Below are 27,996 nucleotides of genomic sequence, written 5' to 3'. Positions count from 1 at the left end.
AATGGATTCAATTCTCCAACCAAAAAACGTAGAGTAGCTGGATGGATTAAAAAACAAGACCCAACAATATGCTGCCTCCAGGAAACATATCTCAGCTCTAAAGACAAACATAAGCTTAGAGTGAAGGGATGGAAGATGATACTCCAAGCAAATGGCAAGCAAAAGAAAGTGGGTGTAGCCATACTTATCAGACAAATCAAGCATCATGATAAAAAAAAATGAGACAGTCTGACCTGGTGGTGTAGTGGTTAAGTTCACGTGCTCCACTTTGGCAGCCTGGGACTCGCAGGTTCATATCCTGGGGGCAGACCTACACACCGCTCATCAGGCCATGCTGTGGCAGTGTCCCACATTGGCACAGATGTTAGCTCAGGACCAATCTTCCTCACCAAAAAAAAAAAAAAACTCACACACAGAACAAAAAGATAATGAGAGACAAAGATGGGCATTATATAGTGATAAAAGAGACATTCCACAAAGAAGACATAACACTTATTTATGTACACTTAACACAGGAGCACCAAAGTATATAAAACTAGTAACAGAGCTAAGGGGAGAAATTAACAGCAACACAATAATAGTAGGGGACCTTAACACCCCACTTATGTCAATGGATAGATCATCCAGACAGAAAGTCAATAAAGAAACAATGGCCTTAAATGAAACACTAGACCAGATGGACTTAATAGATAAATATAGAACATTCCATCCAAAAACAGAATACACATTCTTCTCAAGGGCACATGGAACATTCTCAAAGATGGACCATATGTTGGGAAACAAGGCAAGCCTCAATAAATTTAAGTAGACAGAAATCATGTCAAGCATCTTTTCCAACTATAATGCTATGAAAATAGAAATCAACTATAAGAAAAAAGCTGGAAAAGTGACAAATATGTGGAGACTAAACAACATGCTACTGAACAACTATTGGGTCAATGAAGAAATCAAAAGAGAAATCAAAAAATACCTGGAGACAAATGAAAATGAAAACACAACATACCAAAACCTATGGGATGCAGTAAAAGTGGTACTAAGGGGGAAATTTATAGTAATACAGGCCTACCTGAAGAAACAAGAAAAATATAAAATAAAAAAGCTTACCCTATACCTAAAAGAACTGGATAAAGAAGAACAAACAAAGCCCAAAGTTAGTAGAAGGAAGGAAATAAAAATCAGAGCAGAAATAAATGAAATAGAGACTGAAAAAACAACCGAAAGGATCAATGAAACTAAGAGCAGGTTCTTTGAGAAGGTAAACAAAATCAACACACCCTTAGCCAGATTCACTAAGAAAAAAAGAGAGAAGACTCAAATAAAATCAGAAATGAAAGAGGAGAAATTACAACAGACACGACAGAAATGCAAAGGATTTAAGAGAATGCTATAAGAAGCTATATGCCAACAAACTTGATAACATAGGAGAAATGGATAAATTCTTAGAATCATACAACCTCGCAAAACAGAATCAAGAAGAAACAGAGAATCTGAATAGATCAATCACAAGCAAAGAGATTGAATCAGTGATCAAAAACTTCCCAAAAAACAAGTCCAGGACCAGAAGGTTTCTCTGGTGAATTCCACCAAACATTAAAAGAAGATTTAATTCCTATACTTCTCAAATTATTCCAAAAAATTGAAGAGGATGGACGCTTCCTGACTCATTTTATGAGGCCAATATTACCCTGATACCAAAACCAGACAAAGACAACACAAAAAAGGAAAATTAGAAGCCAGTATAGCTGATGAACACAGATGCAAAAATCCCCAACAAATTATTAGTAAATCAAATACAATAATATATTAAGAGGATCATACACCATGATCAAGTGGGATTTATTCCAGGGATGCAGGGATGGTTCAACATCTGCAAATCAATGTGATACACCACATTAACACACCATAAAAAATAAGGAATAAAAAAAATCACATGATCATCTCAATAGATGCAGAGAAAGCATTTGACAACATCCATTTATGACAAAAACTCTGAATAAAATAGGTATAGAAGGAAAGTACATCAACATAATAAAGGCCATATATGACAAACTCACAGCCAACATCATACTTAGTGAAAAAAAGAAAGCCATTCCTCTAAGAACAAGAACAAGACAAGGTCTTATTCAACATAGTACTGCAAGTTTTAGCCAGGGTAATTAGGCAAGAAAAAGAAATAAAGGGAATCCAAACTGGAAAAGAAGAAGTGAAACTCTCACTATTTGTGTATGATATGATTCTATATATAGAAAACCCTAAAGAATCCACCAGAAAACTATTAGAAATAATCAACCAGCAAAGCTGCAAGGTACAAAATCAACATACAAAAATTAGTTGCATGTCTAGGTACAAAATCAACATACAAAAATTAGTTGTATGTCTATAAACTAACAATGAACCAGCAGAAAGAGAAGTCAAGAATACAATCCCACTAAGAATCACAACAAAATGAATAAAATACCTAGGAATAAATTTAACCAAGGAGGTGAAAGACCTATACACTGACAACTGTAAGACATTATTGAAAGAAATCAAAGAAGACATCAAGAAATGGAAAGATATTCCATGCTCATGGACTGGACAAATAAACATAGTTAAAACGTCCATATTACCTAAAGCAGTCTACAGATTCAATGCAATCCCAATCAGAAGCTCAATAACATTCTTCACAGAAACAGAAAAAAGAATCCAAAAATTTATTTTGAACAATAAAAAACTTCGAATAGCCAAAGCAATCCTATGAAAAAAGAACAAAGCTGGAGGCATCACAATCAAAATATACTACAAAGCTATAGTAATGAAAACAGCATGATACTAGCAGAAAAATAGACAGAGATCAATGGAACAGAATTGAAAGCCTAGAAATAAAACCACACATCTATGGACAGCTAATCTTTGACAAAAGAGCCAAGAACATACAATGGAGAAAGGAAAGTCTCTTCAATAAATGGTGTTGGGAAAACTGGACAGCCACGTTCAAAAGAATGAAAGTAGACCACTATCTTATGCCATACACAAAAATTAACTCAAAGTGGCTTAAAGACTTGAATGTATGATCTGAAATCATAAAACTCCTAGAAGAAAATATAGGCACTACACTCTTTGACATCGGTCTTAGCAGTACCTTTTCAAGTACCATGTCCACTCAGGCAAGGGAAACAAGAAAAATAAACAAATGGGACTACATCAGACTAAAAAGCTTTTGCAAGGCAAAAGAAACCATGAACAAAATGAAAAGACAACCCACCAACTGGGAGAATATATTTGCAAATCGTATATCCAACCGGGGTTAATTTCCAAAATATATAATGAATTCACACAATTCAACAACAAAAAAATGAACCAGCTGATCAAAAAATGGGCAGAGAATATAAACATTTTTCCAAAGAAGATACACAGATGGTCAACAGGCACATGAGAAGATGTTCAACGTCACTAATTATTAGGGAAATGCAAATCAAAACTACAGTGAGATATCACCTCTCACCTGTCACAATGGCTATAATTAAAGACAAGAAACAAATGCTGAAGAGGATGTGGAAAAAAGGGAACCCTTATACACTGCTGGTGGGACTGCAAACTGGTGCAGCCACTATGGAAAACAGTTTAGAGATTTCTCAAAAAATTAAAAATAGAAATACCATATGACCCAGCTATTACACTACTGGGTATTCATCCAAAGAACATGAAATCAACAATTCGAAGAGATTTATGCATCCCTATGTTTTTATTTATTTAGGTCATATTGGCTTATGACATTGTATAATTTCAAGTGTACATTATTATATTTCAGTTTCTATATAGACTGCATTGTGCTCACCACTAATAGTCTGGTCTTTATCTGTTGCCATACACATGTGCCCATTTACCCCTTACACCCTCCCCCCAAACCCTTTCTCCTCTGGTAACCACTAATCTGTTCTCCTTATCCATGCATTTGTTTATCTTCCACATATGAATGAAATCATATGGTGTTTGTCTTTCTCTGTCTGACTTATTTCGCTTAGCATAATACCCTCAGGGTCCATCCATGTTGTTGCAAATGGTACAATTTTGTCTTTTTATGGCTGAGTTTCTCTTCATTAAAATCAGACTGAGAGGGATCATTTTCATCTCAGTTATTATGTATCTAAGAAACCAGACACAACAGGGGAAAGATATGCCAAACAGGAGAACAAACAATAGGGTATCACAGATTTAAATATTTTGCAACCAGAGGGAACTAAGTAGTACCATTTTTCCAAATGGGTTTATTTTGCTGCATGGTTGTCTCTATAGAGAGGAAAGTTTTTCTTAATTTTTCTACAAGCTCCAAAGTGGGATTGAGATCCACACAGAAACCCAACTCCATAAAGCCCAGTTTTCTGAGTTTCTCAGAGTCCAAAGGGACTTTTATTTCTTTATTTATTCATTTTAGCTGAGGAAGATTCGCCTGAGCTAACATCTGCTGCCAATACTCTTCTTTTGCATGTGGGCCACCGCCACAGCATGGCCACTGACAGACGAGTAGTGTAGGTCCGTGCCTCGGAACCGAACCTGGGCCGCCAAAGCAGAACACACCAAACTTAACCACTAGGCCACTAGGGCTGGCCCCAAAGGGACATTTCATATGAAAGACAAAAGTGATCCTGAGCCTGGCATTGCTCTTGCACATGCCTCCATAACTCTTTCGTCAATTTTATAAGCAAGAGCCACCTTGCCAAAATCTCACCTACACTGGGCCCATAGCACAGCATAAAGGTAAATATTCACACATACTCTGTTCTCCTATAAGTTCTACAAGGTCAACCTGAGATTTACTATTTCAAAGTGAGAAATAAAAACAAGTAGGTAAAGGGAATTGTTATTAACCAAACCGAGTACAGGCATCCTCAAAACACAAAGGTGGAAGCCTTCTACTGCTTTCAAACAATAAGAGTAGACTTGAATGTGTTCCTTCAGTCTTATCTCTAACAGAAATCATGCGTTAACTCTGGCACTTATTGTGCCTTCAATAGCTAGGAAAGCCAATGGGAAAAGAGATCTTCACAAGGATTTGAGCAGCATTCACTCAAGATTGAATCCTTTCAAGCTAATATAAAAGTTTTACCAAAATTATGCAATGTAAGCATGGCCTGATGTATAACTTCCTTCATTTGAGTCAAAATAGAAACAAGAGTGCTATTACTAATCTTTGGCAAATATTTTTTTATTCTTGTCCTCATCAGATGAAATTCTTCTTATGAGAACCTTCTGCTTCCCCTTTCCTTTCATCTTGCCTGCCTTTGCTTCTCTTCTTACTGTTGTGAGACAAAAAAGATTGAAAGCCATGGATCTTAGGGTTGATGGAGGTCTTATAAGAATGAGAGAAAAGAATTATAATTTCTTTTTCCTTATCTCAGATTTTGGTTATATATGATTTATTAGTCAACATGGACAGTGTTCAAATAGTGTTTGCAAAATGTAGATTAAGATCATTCTATTCCATCCCACAAAAATTAAAAACTACCTTTAAAAACTATTGCCTCTCACTATGGATGTTTCAAATGTGAGAAAAGTACATAAATCTGATAACCTGATGATTATTGTTGCTATTTGTATCTTTAGTAATTAGCATAGTGGCTAAGCCATGGCAGACATTCTATATAAAATAAAAGATTAAATGAATGAATGAACATCTTAGACACAGAACTATCAAAACAAATAAGGCTTGCTAGAATCCCTGGCTCCTTCTGGTTCAAAAGGAGTGCCAGACACATGATCCCACATATGGTTCTCTGTATGCTCTTCCCACTCCCATCCTCTCCTTAATGAATCGCTTTTCCTGGAGGGAACAGTTTTAGATAAATACCAGGTGAAAGATGGTGACTAAATAAAGTTCTGGAAGTGATTTTTTGAGGTGTTAGGAGCTCCCACACATTGAGAGACCTCCCACAAGCAATTTTCTTGGGGCAGATTCCCAAATAACAAGGATTGGTGAAGCCTGTTTCCTGTAATGCCACCTAGTGATCCATCTTAATCTAGTGTTGGCTTAAGGAGTTAGCTAGAGCAGCCTTTTTTCCCCCAAAGAAAAGGAAGAAAGAGGTGAATTGAGAGCAGAGCATCTGTTATGACCCTGATGGGGAAATAATGGGGCAGTCAGAAGGTGCCACCCTTCCCTGGCAGGAATACAGTCCAGTTGCACACACTCACACCATGTAGATATTGCCTTGAGTCATATAATTTAAGAGAGCAATAAAAATGATGGAAGATAAAGACAAATCAATGAATGAATGTAGGAGAAATAATATACTTGTTCTGACATACTAAAATTCATCAATTTGAGAAAATAAAATTTTAGTTTTGGATTATTTTTTATTTATTCCATTTGTCTATCTAAACACTGCATTTCCTAAGATTTGTTTGGCACATAAAATTCTAATCAACTTTCTCAAAAAGTTGCGATATCTTTCCAAGCTGTGAAATTTGCTGTTTGATAAAAGTAGAATAAAAAATGTTAGTAGTCCAATATTTACTTTGGAAATTAACTGTTCAAAGTAATGGCTTTCTTGTACTTAGTTAAGGTGATTAAATTTAAATAGAGTGGTAAGGTATTGTTTGGCCAAAGGGCTAGCACTTGGTATTGTGTTTAGTTATCTAATTTGGGGAGCTCCTTTCTCCATACTTCAACCTTTCCTTTCTCTCTCCTACTTTAAGGGAGAAGGTAAACCAATTAGGATATGACAATATTCCAGAAAAAAGAAAATAAGGCTTTAAATAGGTAGTGGTTCTGATTCCCAGCATCAAATGCCCCTGCTAAATTTTGAAGACTTTTCCATTTTGAGTCATGGGAGACAAGGTCCTACCTCATGCTATGGGAGCCAAAAGTATTAAATACTTCCACATCCCCTTACTACCTCCCAAATTTGATATGAGTTCAGCTGGTTAAATATTCTCACCTGAGATTTGAATTTTGAGTAAGTGGTGTTATCCTGAGTTGTTTCCCCCAGAAGCAGACTCTGAGAAAAGGATTCAAGAGCCAATATTTTATCTGGAAAATGCAAGAACACCAGTAAGAGAGGGAGGAGGTGAACAAAGGAAGCAGAGGCAGGCAAGGATGGGTGCATTATCAAGCCAGCTACTACTGTGGGGTGACCAGAGCTAATTTCCTTGAGCAAATGGTATAAAACAAACACATTAGAGTAATTCCATCTAAGGAAAGAGGAGGCTTGTGTATATATACAAAGACTCCTATCTGTCATTGATTGAGGGCTGAGGGATATTAATTCACTAGGACTTTCAGCCTGCCACATGCAAATTGAGCAGCCTTCATAGATTCAAAGAAAGTTCTCAGGCAAAGAGATGCAGATACTGGTAACTAGAGGTCAGCCTGATCAAACCAAAGCGGTAAAGCCTGAAGTATATGGGCAGGTACCTAAGATGCTGGGGCAGTATTAAAAATGACTCACAGTGGTGGTCTTCAGTCCCAATGACAGTATTAAATGTCCAGTAGTGTCCAGCAACAGGAGTGAGAACGGTGGCATTGTAACTAGTGTGTTCCTACAACTATGATATCAGCTTTATCTGCTGCCTCACCTATCCATTTTCCAAGGCTGATTCTCCTATCTTCCCCTTGATTCTGTGTGAGTCACTCAACATCTTTCAAGTGAATGCATTTTCTGCTTAACTTAGCCAGTGCTAGTTTCTACGGCTTGCAATGAAGAATCCAGGCACCTTATACAATGGTGCTCAAAGTGTGGTAAAGATCAGATGGTGAATGCCAACTGTGGCAAATTCTGAGCCAAAACAAAGCAAAGCCTCTAAGGTTTCAGAGCAAAGTCATGCCATCTTCACAGAATTTAATTATTTCAGCAACTAGGTGGTGTCCTTTTTGAGAATATCTTCTGACTTACCATTGGGCCCTGATGGATACCAATGCCTCACTATGAGACACTAAGCAATCAGGGGATTAGGGCTGCTAAGAATAAGTTGGACCATATCCAGTAGAGTACAGTACAAGGCGCTATAACAAAGAAACTCAAAAGTTAGTGGGGTTTTTTTCTCTCACAATTATCCAGTGGTGTCCAAAGGCATCTAGAAGTGATCCACATCCAAGAGGTAGCTCTGTTCTAGAAGGTTCTTTCTGTCTTGTTTCTATACTATCTCCTAAAGTATAATACTCATCTTCGTGGCAGAAATTGGCTCAACAACATGCTCATGTGCCAGCCTATGGAAAGTGCAAAGAAAGAAAGTCCAGGACAAACTATTTCTTTTTAAGCAAGTGAAATAAACATTACTTCACCCACATTCCGTTAACAAGAACTTAGACATGCAGTCATATTAGCTATAAAAAAGACTTAGAAATATATTCTCTAGTTAAAGCAGCCCTGTGCCCAGATAAAACACTTAATACAGAAAAAGGGGAGAATGGGTTTGGAAAGACAAATAGCAGTCTTTTCTGAATAACCTAGTCATAAAATCAGGCATATGTAACAACATTCATATCAAATAGTATATCAAATAGATATAGGAAATCAGATAGATGAGGTTTTAGGGGCAGGTCATGTATACTCTCCACGTGCCCACACCTGCGACATTGCCACACATTATTCAATTCACATTTAAGGCCTCATGGAGTGATCTTTATCACCAGTTGACTGAAAAGAACACTCTCAAGCCTAGAGCCCAGGAATCTGTGACAATAGCTGCAAGTGTCTTGCTGTGGAGATTTAGTGCCACTGAAAATTGGCTCTGAAGAAGGCAGAACTTAGAGCAACCATGTTTGAATAACAGATCTACATGGATTTCTGGCTGGTAAAGGTTTAATTGAATGGTCAAGGATATGAAAGAAACAATATTGGAAGACTATTGACAAGAAGGTTTGGGGATGTGTTACTGGGTGGATTTCCTGGAATAAGCATAAAAATGTTGTGTGCCAGGTGAATATCCACCAAAAATAATCCTTGAAGAGCAAGTTCTTAATAATCAGGTGGATAATATTTGGTTATGGTTCAGTTTGCAAACAAGCCTTGCAAGGTTGGAATATGGCCCCATAGGATGAGACATAAGATCTGGACCAAGAACCAGCATTATTCTCATAACAAGCATGTTTGAGTCTGGGAACCAATGGACAGAAGTGAGTGATGCTTCTCAACATCAAGTGACACTTTGTAATTTTTAATATTTTTCCACCTTTGAGACTCTAGAGCTTACTAGTAAAAAAAAAAAATGTTAATACTTAAAAGAATACTTCCAACAGAGAACAAGGAGCATGACAAAAGTTCCAGAGAGTACCACATAACCACTATTGGCCCTTTATAGCACAGGGAGAACTGGCAACAATTGTCAGTGTGGTTTGAGGAGACAGCCCCTGACTATCAAGGGGAAACAGTATAGCTGCCTACCCACTTTTAGATACCACCTTTGCTAAGATCACACTAAACTACTCACAATTGCCCAAACTGACTGTTTACTTTCATGCCTCTGGGCCTTTGTGCTTACCAACCCTTCTGCCTCAGATGACCGCCACCACTTCTCATCTTTCACAGCCCAGGTCAAATTCACTCTCTGTGTAAAGTCTCCCCTGATACACTCAGACAGAGCTATTTACCACATCCTTTATGCATGAGCTCACAGAACAGTCATAGCTCTTTTCATACCACATTGTAACTATTTGTTTACATGTTTATGGCCCTTATTACACTGCAAACTTCTAACCATGGACATTAATTATTTTAAGAACTGCAAACAAATTTTAAAAAATGCATATTTCTGACCAAGGAAGACAATTAATTTTAACAAGATATTTTCAATGCATCCTTTGGCCAAGAATTGTAACACCCACTATGATACTTGACATAGAGAAAGCTCTGCACGTATCATTTAATTAATTTAATTAATAAGCTTTTGCAAAATATACACAGAAATTAAAAGTGTGAGAAAGTTTTAGCTCAGGAGTGATGTCAGAGTTAAGATATGTATTGGGAATCAATCACAAAAAGGTGATTCTCTTCATCATCTTGATCAGGAAATGAAGTAGACACTCATTAAATGTTTGTATAATGGATGAAGGAATGAACAAATGTATAAAACTATGGATCCTACCATAGTATAATCTCTATCAGTTTTATATATACTTGGACAGCGTATATGTAAATGTATATTTTATATACACTTGCATAGGGGAATTCTGCTTAAAAATCAACACTAAACTCCTTTATGAGAACACAATTAACATTTACTCCTTTTAACTTTTTATAACCAAAAGTTATTATCTCTACAATATAGTACATACACATCATTAAGAGATTAAAACAACCATTGACTGCATTTAATTAACATTATATAACAGACTATACAAAAAATACACTCATATTGTAACCTAACTCTGTAAACATTTGGTTCATTATATACAAGGTAAAAATGTAACTATATCCCTAGGCAAGATTTTTCAAGGTGTATCTTTTCCTTGTGTTTCTCTTTATTATTTTGGATTTTTTTTATAATGGGAAAAGCTATTTTCCTCCATCCAAGAAATTACTTCCAATATGGAAAGCATTAGTGCACTTGAATATGGAATTCAGAAATGGGAAAACCAAGTCATAAACTAAACAGATTATTTGACAATGAGATTAATAACCTGAAGCCCAGAAACAACTTGATTGTGTTCCTCATAAAGTTTCATATACTAATATGAACAGTATTCATTAATTCTCATGGCTATGCAATATTTGGGGTTCATATGGCCAGTCTCATGGCTATGCAATATTTGGGGTTCATATGGCCAGTTGCTCTCCTGCTCTTTAGCAAAGCGGTTTTCAAAAGTTCTGGTAACAACGGAGTTAATGGAGTGGCATTGCTATTAAAAGATTTATGCTAACCAGGTGTTTGAGTTGCTTGAAAAGTCAACCATTTAACACACAACCTTTCTGTTGTAAATACTGTACCATCAGAAGACAGGTTAAACAGTTTTGTATAAAACTATGGTTTAAAAAAATAGGGATAATGAAAAAAACATTGTGTCTAACTTTTCTTGAGTAAATTGCCAAACATGTGACCCTCAGAATGCCACAATGTCCTTATACCAGCAAGTCACTTAAATTGTCTCATGTAGAGAAAAAGGCGGTATTTGGGGTTTTAAAACATAAATATTAATGTAAAATATGAATATCAGAAACAAATTAATGACTACTCTAATCACATATATGATTATATATGTCACATGCAAAGACTCATTCAGAGGACTCCAAGGTTATCATGGCCCCTAACATCATACTTAGAGGAGAATTTCAGTTTCTCTAAATTATGAGGTTAACCTGTTAACCCTGTCGCCTTCACACTATTTCACTGGAAATCCTGTTTGGGAAAATTGTGGTTTTTCAGGCTTACAGTCTTGAGCTTGCCTTATACAAACTAACTACTAAAAATGAGGGTGGGGCAGGCTTTTCATGAAATGAGCATTATAGAAACTAACTCAGGGTTAAATATTACAATCATTCACAGGTGGGATTTCCTGGGGTTTTGTAACTTTCCATGAAGAGATTTACATATGCCCAAGAGAAGCCACTGCTGAAATAGGTTTCTTTTTTTCTTCTGGATGGGGGTGGGTGGGTGCAGTTTTAACTAAGCAATGAAGTAACCGTATCTGTTCGTAGTTACGGAGCTGTTGTGCTTTTTGTTTAGTAGGTCAACACACTGTCGTCGTCTTAATTTGTGTCTGGGCCTATCACGCAAGGGCCATTCCCTCACAGAAGGTTTTAATCAAAGCAGCCAAACCAACAAAATAGGACATCCTGGTCAGAACTACTCTCTCAACCTCATTTTGAACTGTTGCTTTTTCAGAAGTTTGGCAAATTTCACAATAAGCCACCTACCAGTGTTCACATTTAATGAAAGGCAATTTTTACATATGAAAAAATAATCTTCTGTCACCCAGGCCTCTAAAATGTCAAATATCCATAGTTAAATGAAGAGCTGTGCTACATTTTCAACCAGTCTGCCATTAAAGCATGGAGTCTAAAACTGCGCTACTCTTTGAAAAGACTTCTCTACTCATATCCCTATAACCTGATGCCAATCTTAAAAAAAAAATTTCTTTACATCTTTTTGAACTTCCCATAAACATCTAGACCATAAGCTTTGGTTGGTATTAAGCTTTTGAGTATCTATTCATCTTTCTGCTTTCTCTATGTTGCTTGGATCTTGCAGACAAAACAACTTGTAAGTTACTATTAGAGCCTGCTACTGTAAAATGAAACAGAGAAACAACCCATTGTCATCAAGAATTACTAGATTCCCATCTGGCTTTCCTATAAATCACAGAGTTAAAGGTACAGCTGCAACCCAGAAATTTCTAGATTGTTCACCAACAGCCCATAGGCCAAGCCTGGTGCATATTATTTCAATTGGAGACCATCCTTTCTTCATTCACATATTCATGGTATCACTTTTGCCAATAGTTTGTTGAGGTTAGGGGTTCTTACTTAAAAACAAAATAAAATCTCATTTCCCTCAAAGATTTATGTGAGGTTCATGTCAGTTTTTAAAAGCTTTACACAGAAAGAACATCTGTGTACATATGTGTGCAAGCTAGTGCAGCAGCTGCCACACATCAGAATTAGGAATCAGGCCTCCTGGCCCTGCCTCGTGGCACACATGCTTATTAACTTAGGCCTCTGTCGTGCTTGTCAAACTCCTAACTCAGATATGGTCTCCTCTGGAACTGTGACTACTTCTACCATGGTGGCTACAACGACAGGGAGCCAGATATGAGATCCCTCACAAATCCCTCCCCTCCCTCGATGTGGAAGATCAAAGTACAAAGTAGATACATGGTGGATGGACAGCCTTCTGAAAGGAATGGTCCAATTAGAGCAGCACAAAACATTTGAATTGATCCATACACTCAAATGGATTCAGTGAGTAAGAATTCCTATAACCTGAAAGTGTTTCTGGGTAAACATGCATGTGTGCAGACATTCGTGGAGCAGTTTCCTTTTTCTTTTTCTCCCTCGTTGAAATCTGTATACAAATATTCCACAATGTACTTAGTGCTTCTCTGGACAGCTAGAGTTTATTTCTCTCTTTCAAAGATTAAAACTAGTCAAAACTTTAGACAATTAAAATTGTCAATAGATTTTTGGAGTAAGGTTATTTTAACCATGCCCTGGAACAACACATTTTTAAAATCATTCTATGATTTAAAACCATTCTTATGGCTAACATTTTATAAGTTTCTCTGTCTTTATAGATCCTTTGGGTATTTAAAAAAAATTTAGTTACCAAATAAATTTTTATCAAGCACTTACTAAGACTTTGTTGGGTCCTGGAAATAGAGCAGAGGAGAAAACAGGTGTCATCCCTGCCCTCTTGTACTTAGCTTTTGGATGGAAAAATACATCTTTCAAGAGCAGAGCATTACAAAGTTATCCTTATCTACAAAATGATATCCCGATATCTGAAAAAATGAACGAAAACTGCTCAGCAAAGACCTACACTGTAATTAATAATATTCTAAAATTCCTTCTGTTAAGGGTTTGTGTTCCACCAAAATTCATATGTTGAAGTCCTAAGCCTCAGCACTTCAGAAAGTCACCTTATTTGGAAATAGGGTCTTTAGAGAGCTAACCAAGTTAAAATGAGGTAATTATGGTGGCTCTAATCCAATATGACAGATGTCAAATCAGCTGATGCTTCTAAAAGCCAAGGGGTGCCAAAGATTGCCAGAAAAGAACCAAAACTAGGAAAAGTCATGAAATATATTCTCTCTGACAGCCCTGAGAAGGAACCAACCCCCTGTTAACACCTTGATTCAGACTTCCAGCCTCCAGAACTAATAAGTTTCCCTTTGTAAACCACCCGGTTTGTGGCACTTTGTTACAGCAAATTAATACAGCTTCTAAACCCAAATATTTCTATTCCTTAAAATGTAATAAAACAAACAAAGATGAAAGGGCCATAGTGATAGGTAGAATTCTAACTGAAGATAAATTTTTAATTAACAAATTTTGAAATGTCTTTAACATAAATAAAGACACCTGCTCAGTTGAACCTCAATCCAATTATGCTTAAAAACAAAAAATGTATATCCTCAAATTAAAGAGATTTATTTTTGTTCCCAGTGTAAAATAAACTCCTAAGAACATACTAGCAGGACATTTGGAACTGTAGTTCAGAGATGTAATTATTGTATTGTAATATAGAAAGAAAATAAATATAATACAGGAGAAAATAGCCTTCAATTCTGGTGAGAACATGATCTTTAAACATACCCCTAAATTCCAACACGTTCAAGTATGTGTGTCCAAAATCAAAGAAAATGAGGAAAGACTGTTTTTACTTAGTGTAAAAATTTAGTATTGTGACCATATTGCATTTCAGAAGATAAGTATTTTTTTTAAAAAATCAGAATTTATTGCTGCAACTTTATTGAAAGTGTCCAATAGAGTGACAGATGTTATATCACTCAAAAACTTTTATTGTTTAAGTTGACGGAAGAAGCACAATCTAAATGCATAGCCAAATTTGGTTTGAACCCATCTCCTATAATGCTATAGTGGAAAAATACATAAAGACAGAGTAAATGTCAAGTTTAAAGCTGTTTTGAGTCAATAAAAAGATCTAAGTTAATATCCCTGACCCATCATTCTTGAATGGTTCCTCTGTCCCCAAAATCTTGTCATCCTTTGTATTTGGAAGTTTTCAGATATTTATATATATTTATAATGATTTGATGACATAGAAAAATTGCATAGACATAGGTCTTATGACTAAATATTTAAAGTAATCTGTACTTTAAGATAGTTGTAGCTGAATTAGTACATCTCCTGTTGGTTTTATTTCTCCTGTGACATAGCAAAGGGGCATAAGCTTCCTTCATCTATCCACTATCAGACAAAAAAGAAAATCGGTTCTTTATTTTCCTCATTAATTTCTTGCTTCCTCACAGATTCTTCCAAATATTAGCTATTACATAGCATCAAGTAGTTCAGATGATTTTTAAATACCTATCCACACAATTGTTAATGTACATAGAATTCTACTCCTATGATCAAGGCAAAAAAATATTAGTTAAATATTGCTGTGAACTGAATGTTTGTGTCCCCCTCCCAAAATTTGTGCGTTGAAGTCCTAATCCCCAAAGTGATGGTATTTGGAGGAGAGGTCTTCAGGAGGTGCTTATGTCATGAGGGTGGAGCCCTCATGAATGAGATTAGTGTCCTTGGAAGAAGAGACATGAGAGAAATGATCTCTCTCTTTCTGTCACGTAAGGACACAGCAAGAAGACAACTGTCTGCAAACCAGCCAGAGAGCCTTCACCAGACACTAAATCTGCCAGCACCTTGACCTTGGACTTCTCAGCCTCTAGAACTCTGAGACAATAAATGTCTGGTGTTTAAGCCACCTAGTCTATGGTATTTTTGTTATAGCAGCCCAAACTGAATAAGACAAATATCATTATTTTTAAAAACTATCATGATAAGACTATAATTTGTAAAATGAATTCCTACCTAATATGTATTTTCTGTTGACATCAGAGCAGGGGTCACTACAAGGTATGACAGAAGAGGTGGGAGCCTAAGATGAGGCTGTTTCTGCACGAGATTCAGTTAGTGTTTAATACCAAAAGGTCTGGCAGCTAGAAATCACATAGGAACCAGGAAGCCAATGACTTAATCATAGCCAGTGGAAGACAGTAGATTACCAAGGAGATATAGTAGGAAATAATAGAAATCAAAGTTGGCTATGGTCAAAAGCCTAGAAGAACACAAAAGTCTGACCTATTCTAAGGCAATAAAGGTTTTTGTTAAGTGATCTCTTTTATAGTTCTTACATCCAAAAAGTGTAGCCTCAGAAGCTAAACCTACGGATGTGGAGAAAGAATTTGCAGCTGGTTAAAGAATGATAGGAGAAAAAACAATTTATTAAGGCCTAATCATTGAAATGGTAGAATAAAGGTGTTGTGAAAGCAAGGGATGGTACAAAGAGAAATAAAGAAATAACATGGGAATGTTCTAGTTTCATCCATGATGGAGTAGCTATTATTGGACTCAACTTCTCACTATAAACAAGAATAAAATTTAGACAAAACATACATAACAACTATTTGCAGGCATTGGATAGCAGCCAATGCAGGGCTATGGTCCTTGAGAGGAAAGAGGCAAAGAAAATAAACGTCACATAAACCCCAGATATCTTCCTGGGGGAGTTTTCCAAACCACAGCTCAGGGAAATAAAGCCTAAGTTAAGAAGGGTAGTCTTACTGGACAGCAGAAACAGAGATCAATGTTCAGGGCAGTCAAGAGAACTAGGATTGTAGTGGCTGGGTCCCAGAGAGGAAAAAACTACAGAGAAGGAGCCCTAATAATTTGTATAAATTTCCTCTCAGGTCCTTGGTCAACTTCTAAGATACACATATGGAAGGCAAAGCTTTGGAAACCTAGTTGAGAGCAGCCATTGGGATGCTAGAGAGCAGAACAGAGATTTCCAAGGCCACAGAATTCAGGACCAACAGTTAGAGACCTGGCGCATCCATTTGTGATCCCAGAAATGCTACCTCCTGGATGTGGAGTAAAAATCTCTACCCTAGGTATAAGGGCCATGAGCAAAACTGAAATAGACTTGCCCTCACAAAGCTTAAAACTACTGTGGCAAAATAAAGATGATCTAGAAGTAAATTCACTCTCTGCCATACAAAATTTAGCACTCTTTAGAAGATAACACAACTCAGGGCATCTACAACATATACACAATGTTAGTTATACAATCAAAAATTACTAAACATGTTAAGAATCAGTAAAAAACAAGTGTCCAATAATTGAGATAAAATAATAAATAGAGTCCAAGACAGAAATGGAGTTAACAGATGTGGAATTCAAAATACCTATGACGAACATATTTAAGAAAAGAGAAGAAGAGGGGAGGCGGAGTCAAGATGGTGGCATAAGCAGACTCGGAACTCACCTCCTCCCGTGGACACAGCCAATTTACAACTACTCGTGGAAAAATTACCCCTGAGACAGAACTGAAAACTGGATAAGAGGAACTCCTGCAACAACGGACAATCCTAACTGAGGTAGAAGAGGCAGAGACTCCCTTCTGGAGAGGAAAAACGCCGCCTTCACAAGCCGCCAGCGTCACGGCCGCCGGGAGCAGCACACAGGTACACAGCCTCCCTGGAGGCGCGGGGCCCTGAGCCAGGGAGCGCCCCTGCTGTGGGCATTTTGTGGACCCAGCACAATCGAGACCAGCGGCATAATATCTGACTTTGCCTGCTACTAAAACACTGGGGAATAGTACCCCCAGAAAACCCGGTTCACAAAGAAACTAAAACTGGCTCTTAAAGGGCCCGCACGCAAACTCACCCGTTTCAGAAAGCATCCTAAAATCACCAGAAAGAAAGGTGCACAGTGCTGGGGTGAAAAGAGACTCACCTAATAGGCCCTAAGTGCATCTCGGTGAGGGGTGAGACCTCTCCAGGGACTGGGACATTGGTGGCGGCCATTGTTGTGGCTCGGTGTGGGCGTGTTGACACAGACCCCATTGGAGTTCTCCCTGAGGCCTGCTAGCCCAGGGTCTGCCCCACCCGCTAGAGCACCGATTTAATCCAGCTCAGCCAGGGCAGGCAGCCCACCCTAGAGACTGGCCCCACCCAACAACAAGCCCTCAGGCAACTTGTGGGCCTGCATAGATTGGTGACTGGATTCTCTGCAGCCTGGCAACTGAGCCGACTTTAGCGGGGCAGGGTGTGCACAAGGAGCGGGTGGAGAGAGTGGGGTGGTGGTGGAGTGTGTGGGGGTCCCGCCGTGGAGAGACTGGGTCCGCTTGGGGAGGTCGGGGCGCTCACACGGGGCAGGACTGTGTTGACTGTGTGTGTGGACCTGTGGGCAGCAGGGTTTGTCAGCTGCAGAAGACTTGTGCTTCTCAAAGACCCACATAGGAGGTTTGCCCCACCTTCCAAAGCCTGAAACGATTGGGTGCTCCTGTGCCTGAGGCCAGCCCCACCCAGCTGCAATCCTCAGACACCTGACAAGAGACCTAATAGGCTAGAGGCTTACAGCAATTGTAAGGCCCTGAGCCTAACAACCTGCCACACTGGGGGCCTACTCACTTAAAAGAAATACTGCAACACAAATGTGGTATTAGAACTTGCAGCCAACTGTGCTGGGGCTCCCAACACCTGATAAAGAGACTGAAGGGCCCACAACAACTACAAGCAGCTGAGCATTACAACAGCTGGCCAGGAGCATAACTCGGCCTCCCTGGGTGCCTACAGGGAGAGCAAACAGGCCACAACAGAAGGACACATGTAGCCCACATAGGGGTCACTCCTGGAACATTGAGAACTGAGGGAAGCACACTGGAAGCCTCCTAAGGCATCACTTACATAAGGTCACCTATCCAAGAGCAGGAGACGTAGCTGACCTACCTAATAAGTAGCTGACCTACCTAATACGTAGACACAAGCACAGGGAAAGAGGCAAAATGAGGAGGCAAAAGAATACATTCCAAGTAAGGGAACAGGACAAAACCCCAGAAAAGGAACTAAGTGAAACAGAAATGAGCAACCTACCTGACAGAGAGTTCAAACTAAGAGTGTTAAGGATGCTCACTGATCTGGGGAGAAGAATAGATGAACTCAGTGAGAATGTCAACAAAAAAATGGAAGATATAAAAAAGAACTAATCAGAAATGAAGAATACAATACTGGAAATGAAAAATTCATTAGAGGGACTCAAAAGCAGAGTAGAGGATACAGAAGAACGGATCTGTGAGCTGGACGAAAGACTAGAAGAAATTACCCAAGGTGAACAGGTAAAAGAGAAAAGAATTAAAAAGAGTGAGGACAGTCTAAGGGACCTCTGGGACAATATCAAGCGCACTAACCTCCGTGTTATAGGTGTCCCGGAAGGAGAAGAGCGAGACAAGGGGGCAGAGAATCTATTTCAAGAAATAATAGATGAAAACTTCCCTAACCTAAGAAAGGAAACAGACATCCAGGTACAGGAATCACAGAGAGCCCTAAACAAGGTAAACCCAAAGAGGCCCACACCAAGACACATCATAATCAAAATGTCCAGAATTAAAGATAAAGAGAGAATCCTAAAAGCCACAAGAGAATGTCAAGTTACATACAAAGGAAACCCCATAAGGCTATCAGCTGACTTCTCAGCAGAAACCTTACAGGCTAGAAGAGAATGGCATGATATATTTAAAGTGCTAAAAGGAAAAAACTTACAGCCAAAAATACTCTACCCAGCAAGGTTATCATTCAAAATGGAAGGAGAGATCAAAATTTTCCCAGATAAGCAAAAATTAAAGAAGTTTGTCACCAAGTAACCAGTGCTATAAGAAATGCTAAAGGGACTGATTTAAGGGGAAAAGAGAAGACCACAAATAGGAAAAATTATCTCTTTCCATGATAAGAACGTAATGGATACAAATACACAAAAAAGAGGTTAGATATGATATCAAAAACATAAAAGGAGGGAGGAGGGGAGTTAAAGAGTACAGCTTTCAGACAGAGGTCAAACTAAAGTGACCATCAATTCTGTATAGAAGAAGAAAGGAACAGAGAAGGACTACTAAAACACTGAGAAAAAAAAAAAGTTAAAAAATGGCAGTAAGTACATACTTATCAATAGCTACTTTAAACGTCAATGGACTAAATGCTCCAATTAAAAGGCATAGGGTGGCTGATTGGATAAAAAAACAAGATCCATATATATGCTGCATACAGGAGACACACTTCAGACCTAAAGACACTCACAAACTGAAAGGGAAGGGATGGAAAAAAATACTCCACGCAAATGGCAATGAAAAGAAAGCTGGGGTAGCAGTACTCATATCAGACAAAATAGACTTTAAAACAAAAACTGTAAAAAGAGACAAAGAAGGGCATTACATAATGATCAAGGGAACAATCCAACAAGAGGATACAACACTTGTAAATATCTACGCACTCAATGTAGGTGCACCTAAATATATAAAGCAATTATTAACAGACACAGAAACAGAAATAGACAGTAACACAATAATACTAGGGGACTTTAACACTCCACTTACACCAACAGATAGATTATCCAAACAGAAGATCCATAAGGAAACATTGGCCTTAAACGACACACTAGAACAGATGGATCTAGTAGATATATACAGAGCATTCCATCCAAAAACCGAAGAATACACGTTCTTTTCAAATGCACATGGAACATTCTCCAGGACTGATCACATATTAGGCCACAAAACAAGTCTCCATAAATTTAAGAACATGGAAATAATACCAAGCATCTTTTCTGACCACAATGGTATGAAACTAGAAATCAACTACAGGAAGAAAATCAGAAAAGCCACAAATACGTGGAGATTAAACAAAATGCTACTGAACAACGACTGGGTTAACGAAGAAATCAAAAAATACCTAGAGACAAATGAAAATGAAAATGAAAATACAACATGCCAGAATTTACGGGATACAGCAAAAGCGGTTCTAAGAGGGAAGTTTATAGTGATACAGGCCTATCTCAACAAACAAGAAAAATCTCAAATAAACAATCTAACAATGCACCTAAAGGAACTGGAAAAAGAAGAACAAACCAAGCCCAAAATCAGTAGAAGAAGGGAAATAATAAAAATCAGAGCAGAAATAAATGAAATAGAGACCAAAAAAACAATAGAAAAAATCAATAAAACCAAGAGCTGGTTCTTTGAAAAGATCAACAAAATTGACAAATCTTTAGCTAGACTCACCAAGAAAAAAAGAGAGAAGGCACAAATAAGTAAAATCAGAAATGAAAGAGGAGAGGTTACAACAGACACCTCGGAAATACAAAAGATTATAAGAGAATACTATGAAAAGCTATATGCCAACGAATTCGACAATCTGGAAGAAATGGATAAATTCTTAGAATCATACAACCTTCCAAAACTGGATCAAGAAGAAGTATAGAATTTGAATAGACCAATCACCAGTAAGGAGATCGAAACAGTAATCACAAACCCCAAAAATAAAAGTCCAGGACCAGACGGCTTCCCCGGGGAATTCTACCAAACATTCAAAAAAGACTTAATACCTATCCTTCTCAAACTCTTCCAAAAAATTGAGGAGGGGGGGAAGCTCCCTAACTCATTCTACGAAGCTGACATTACCCTGATACCAAAACCAGATAAGGACAACACCAAAAAAGAAAATTACAGGCCAATATCACTGATGAACATCGATGCAAAAATCCTCAACAAAATACTAGCAAATCGCATACAACAATATGTTAAAAAGATTATACACCATGATCAAGTGGGATTTATTCCAGGGATGCAGGGATGGTTTAACATTCGCAAATCAATCAACGTAATACACCACATTAATAAAATGAAGAATAAAAATCACATGATCATCTCAATAGATGCAGAGAAAGCATTTGACAAGATACAGCATCCATTTATGATAAAAACTCTGAATAAAATGGGTATAGAAGGAAAGTATCTCAACATAATAAAGACCATATATGAGAAACCCACAGCTAATATCATCCTCAATGGTGAAAAACTGAAAGCCATCCCTCTAAGAACAGGAACCAGACAAGGATGCCCACTGTCACCACTCCTATTTAACATAGTACTGGAAGTCCTAGCCAGAGCAATCAGGCAAGAGAAAGAAATAAAAGGGATCCAAATTGGAAAGGAAGAAGTGAAACTGTCACTATTTGCAGATGACATGATTTTATATATAGAAAACCCTAAAGAATCCACCAGAAAACTTTTAGAAGTAATAAACGAATATGGTCAAGTTGCAGGATACAAAATCAACATACAAAAATCAGTTGCATTTCTGTACACTAACAACGAAGTAGCAGAAAGAGAAATTAAGAATACCATCCCATTTACAATTGCAACAAAAAGAATAAAATACCTAGGAATAAACTTAACCAAAGAGGTGAAAGAACTGTACACTGAAAACTATAAAACATTTCTGAAAGAAATTGAAGAAGACGCAAAGAAATGGAAAGATATTCCATGCTCTTGGATTGGAAGAATTAACATAGTTAAGCTGTCCATACTTCCTAAAGCCATCTATAGATTCAATGCAATCCCTATCAAAGTTCCAACAACACTTTTCACAGAAATAGAACAAGAAATCCTAAAATTTATATGGAACAACAAAGGACCCCGAATAGCTAAAGGAATCCTGAGAAAAAAGAACAAAGCTGGACGTATCACACTCCCTGATTTCAAAATATACTACAAAGCTATAGTAACCAAAACAGCATGGTACTGGCACAAAAACAGACACACAGATCAATGGAATAGAATCGAAAGCCCAGAAATAAACCCACACATCTATGGACAGCTAATCTTTGACAAAGGAGCCAAGAACATACAATGGGGAAAAGAAAGTCTCTTCAACAAATGGTGTTGGGAAAACTGGATAGCCATATGCAAAAAAATGAAAGTAGACCCTTACCTTACACCATACACAAAAATTAACTCCAAATGGATTAAAGACTTGAATGTAAGACCTGAAACTGTGAAACTTCTAGAAGAATACATAGGCAGTACGCTCTTCGACATCGGTCTTAGCAACATCTTTTCAAACACCACGTCTGACTGGGCAAGAGAAACAATAGAAAAATAAACAAATGGGACTACATCAAACTAAAAACCTTCTGCACAGCAAAGGAAACCATCAACAAAACGAAAAGACAACCTAACAATTGGGAGAAGATATTTGCAAACCATACTTCTGATAAGGGCTTAATCTCCAAAATATATAAAGAACTCATGCATCCCAACAACAAAAAAACTACCAACCCAATTAAAAAATGGGCAAAAGACCTGAACAGACATTTCTCCAAGGAAGATATACAGATGGCCAACAGACACATGAAAAGATGTTCAAAATCACTATCAGGGAAATGCAAATCAAAACTACAATGAGATATCACCTCACGCCCGTCAGAATGGCTATAATTAACAAGACAGGAAACAACAAGTGTTGGAGATGATGTGGAGAGAAGGGAACTCTCATACACTGCTGGTGGGAGTGCAAACTGGTGCACCCACTATGGAAAACAGTATGGAGATTCCTCAAAAAAGCAAGGATAGAACTACCATATGATCCAGCTATTCCACTGTTGGGTATTTATCCAAAGAACTTGAAAACACCAATTTGCAAAGGTACATGCACCCCTGTGTTCATTGCAGTATTATTCACAACAGCCAAGACTTAGAAGCAACCTAAGTGCCCATCAAGGGACGAATGGATAAAGAAGCTGTGGTATATATACACAATGGAATACTACTCAGCCATAAGAAATGATGAAATCCAGCCATTTGTGACAACATGGATGGACATTGAGGGTATTATGCAAAGTGAAATAAGTCAGAGGGAGAAGGTCAAATACCGTATGATTTCCTTCATTAAGTAGTAAATAATAACAACAATAAAAAAACACATAGGGACAGAGATTGGATTGGTGGTTACCAGAGGGGAAGGGGGGAGGGAGGAGGGTGAAAGGGATAATTAGGTACATGTGTGTGTTGATGCGTTGTAATTAGTATTTTGGTGGTGAACATGATGTAATCTATGCAGAAATAGAAGTACAATGATGTACACCTGAAATTTTTACAATGTCATAAACCAATGTTACTGCAATAAAGAAAAGAGAAGAAGAGACGGGAAAAATCAATAAAGAATACAGAATTTCAAAAGTGGATTAAAACCTATAATAAGAAATAAAATGGACATTCTAGAAAGACAAAATACATTATCTGATTTTAAGAATGCATTATATAGGGGCCGGCCCCGTGGCACAAGGAGTTAAGTGCACGTGCTCCACTGTGGCGGCCCGGGGTTTGCCGGTTTGGATCCCGGGTGCACACCGACGCACTGCTCGTCAAGCCATGTTGTGGCGGCATCCCATATAAAGTAGAGGAAGATGGGTACAGATGCTTGCTCAGGGCCAATCTTCCTCAGCAAAAAAAAAGAAATAAAAAGAGGAGGATTGGCATCAGATGTTAGCTCAGGGCTGGTCTTCCTCATCAAAAAATAAAATAAAAAATACAGAATGCATTATATAGAGTTAGCAGAAGACTAGAAACCACAGAAAACTAAAATAGTGAATCTGAAGACAAGTCAATAGAAAAACATCTCAATAGAAGTGCAGAGAGAAAAAGAAATCACACAAAAAAAAATTGACTCAGAATGGAGCCAAATTAAACTTCAATGAAAGGCTGTTCTAGTCAAAAATGTTCTGGCAAATATTAATAACAAGTCTTGAAAAGATCAAGGTGATTTCAAGTAACTCAACAATATTCCACAACAAAGCCTGAAAATATTAGAGAAGTACAAACAAATCCAGCATCTAACAATATATAATTCACAGGATATGTACTGTTTTTCAGTTCTCATACTCTTCATGAAGTACTATATTATTTGAAGGTACACTGTGATAAGTTAAAGATGTATACTGCAAATCTTTGAGTAAGCACTAAGAGTGAACCCTAACACATCAAGAGTAAACCCTAATGTAAACTACGAACTCTGGGTGATAATGATGTGTCAATGTAGCTTCACGAATTGTAACAAATATAACACTCTGGTGAGGGATGTTGATAATGGCGGAGACTATGCATGCATGGGGACAGAGGATATAGGGGAATTCTCTGTACCTTCAGCTTACTTTTATTGGGAACCTAAAACTGCTACAAAAAATAGTCTATAAACACTCACACGCACATGTACACTCTCATGCACACAAAAACCTGGGACAAATAGACAGCAAATGGCAAGATGGTAGATTTAAACACGCCCGTATCTGTGGTAGCCAGAATTCTAAAAGTGAGCCCCCAAGAGGCCATACCCTAATCCCTAGAACTTATGAATATGTCCAGATAGTAAATATGGCTTTGTAGGCCACAGGTTTCCGTTGTGACTATTCAGCTCCATTATTATAGCCAGAACTCTAACATTCTAGACAATATGTAAATGAATGGGCCTGGCTGTGTTCCAATAAAACTTTTCTTAACAAAAAGAGACAGTGGGCTGGGTTTGGCCTGCAGGCTATAGTTTGCTGACTCCTAATGAAGGAACTCTTAAAAAATCTACAAAAAAGATACTAGAACTAATAAACGAATTTAGCAAAGTGATAGGATAAAAGGTAATCTACCAAAATCAATTGTATTTCTATATACCAGCAACAAAGAACTGAAATTTAAAAAACAATATTATTGTCAATAGCATTGAAAATGTGATATATTTAGGGATAGATTTTAACAAAGTGTTTATGTACAAAAGCTGTCCACTAAAACCTACAAAACATGGCTGAGATAAATTAAAGAAGGCCCAAATAGAGAAACAGATCATGCTCATGGTTTGGAAGACTGAATACCGCGAATACTTCAGTTTTCCCCTATTTGATCTACAATTTGAAGGTAATTCCAAACAAAATCTCCACAGCCTTTTTTGGAGAAAAATAGATTATATGGAAACACACACACACACAAAAAAAAACAGAAGAGCCAAAACAATTTTGAAAAAGAATAAATTTGAAAGATTTAAACTACCTGATTTAAAATCTTGTAAAGCTACAGCAAGCAATGGAAGTGTGATATTCACATAAAAATGACATAAAAAACAGTAAAACAAAATAAAGATGAGAAATAGACCCATACAAACATGGCCAATTGATCTTTGACAAAGCTGCCAAGGCAATCCAATGGAGGAAAGAATTTTTTCAAAGAATGGTGCTGGTACAATTTAATAACCAGAAGAAAGGAAGGAAGGGAGAGAGGAAGAAGGGAGCAACTTTATCTCACAACCTATCAAAAACGAAAAAAAATCAACTCAAAATGGATTATACACCTGAAAGTAAGAGTTAAAATTATGAAACTTCTAAAAAGAAAATATAGGACAAAATCTTAGTGACCTTGGGTTAGGCTAAGATTTCTCACATATGACACAACAACACAAACTGTAAAAGAAAACTGATACAATGAACTCATCAACATTAATAATTTTTACTCTTCAAAGACTCTGTTTCAAAAATGAAAAGAAAGCCACAGACTAGGAGAAAATATTTGCAAAATACATATCTGAAATAGATTTGTATCCAGAATATTGAAGAACTCTTTCAACTGAAGAAGGCACACTAACTAATAAAAAATAGGCAAAAAATTTTGAAATGAGAATTCACCAAAAAGATATACTGATGATAAACAAGCACATGGAAAGATGTTTAGCATTAGTCATTAGGAAAGTGAAAATCAAAACCAAAATGAGATATAACACACCATTGGAATAGCTAAAATTAACAAAACTGATAATGCCAAATGTTGTGAAGGATGGGGAGAGCAACTGAACACTGCTATACTGCTACACTGTTGGTGACAATGCAAAATAGCACAGCCACTATGGAAAACAGTGCAGCAGTTTCTTACAAAGTTAAACATATACTCGCCACATGACTGAACAATTACACCCTTAGACATTTACCCAAGAGAAATAAAAATCTATGTCCACATAACAATTTCCATGGGAATGTTCATAGCAGTTTCATTCATTATAGCCAAATACTGGAAAGAATCAACCCAAATGTCCCTCAACTGGTAAAGAAATAACTAAATTGTGATATATCCACTGCTGATACATGCAACAAAATGGACAAATCTCAAAAGCATTGTGCTAAGTAAAAGAAGCTAAACACAAAAGCCTGCATAATTAAACAGTAATTATACATGAAGTTGTAGAGGAGGCAAAAATATAATGATAGAAATCAGATCAGTGGTTTCAGGGGCCATGGGTAGCGAATGGAGATTGACTGGAAAGGGGCATGAGGGGACTTTTGGGGATGGTAGAATGTTCTATATGGTGATTATGGTGGTGGCTAGATGACTGTATACACTTGTCAAAACAAACTGTATACTTAAAATTGATGAATTTTATTGTATGTAAATTATACCAAATAAAGCTGACCACGAAAAGTCATTATGGCTTGATCTGAATGATTGTTATACCAATAAGTTCAGTTCGTAAAAACTCAAGCTCTACCCTTATGACATGTTCTCTTTTCTGTATATATATTAAAGTTAAATTAAGTTTTAAAATATTATAAATATAAAAAAGAAATCATGTATGAAAAACGCATTTAATTGTACACTTAAAATGAATGAGTTTTATTGGATACAAATTATACTTCAATAAAGTGATTTTTTTAAGTGATTATGGCAAAAACAAGGAAAACACTAGACTCAGTATGAATTAAGTTTATATATACAGGTCCAGGGCTAAAGAAACTGGCAGCTAGGAAAAAGTCCTTCAGAGGTATGGCGTTTACTCTGGTGCTTAATTTATATTTCCTTTGCTTTGGCTATAGCATAAATCAGGGTTTCTCAAAACTATTTGCTAAAACAGATTCCTATAGTGTGGTAAGCAGCATAATGGCCCCCCAGGATGTCTAGTCCTAATCCCCAGAAGCTGTGAATATGTTACCTTCTATTGCAAAGGGAATTTGCAGGTGTGACTAAGTTAAGGACCTTACAATGAGATTATTTTAGATTATCTGGGTGTCCCCAAATTAATCATATGGATCCTTAAAGGCAGAGAACCTTTTCTCAGCTGTTATCACAGCGAAATATGACCACAGAAGAATAGTCAGAGAGATGCAACACTGCTCTCTTTGAAGATGGAAGAAGGGGGCATGAGCCAAGTCACGTGGGTGGCCTCTACAAGCTGGAAAGGCCAACAAAATGGATTCTTACCTAGAGCCTGCAGAAAGGAATGCAGCTGACACCTTGGTTTCAGCCCCTGAGACCCAAGTTGGACTTCTGAGATAAATTTGTGTTGCTTAAGCCACTAAATCTGTGGCAATTTCCAACAGCAACATTAGACAACTAATGTGCATAGTCTCTTAATCTACTGACATGGAGATAAGTTTTAAAAAAAATCACAAGACTAGAAGGAAGGGAAAAGTGACTTTACTAGCAAAGAGATTAAGTTTCTGGAATCAGAAATGATTTGATTTCTAGCTATGTCAGTAGCTCAGGCAA

At 37.4% G+C, this 27,996-nt stretch overlaps 1 long non-coding RNA gene across 1 annotated transcript in view; it reads right to left on the bottom strand.

The window, feature by feature from the left end:
* LOC147914616 (uncharacterized) overlaps positions 1-27,996 on the bottom strand; it is a 116,340-nt gene that overhangs the window by 31,479 nt on the left and 56,865 nt on the right. The window lies entirely within an intron of this gene.

The sequence above is a fragment of the Ceratotherium simum genome, chromosome 18, assembly GCF_057802395.1.
Source record: "Ceratotherium simum simum isolate JZ-2026a chromosome 18, ASM5780239v1, whole genome shotgun sequence".
Lineage (NCBI taxonomy): Eukaryota > Metazoa > Chordata > Mammalia > Perissodactyla > Rhinocerotidae > Ceratotherium > Ceratotherium simum.
This window is presented reverse-complemented; position numbering and strand designations above follow the sequence as displayed.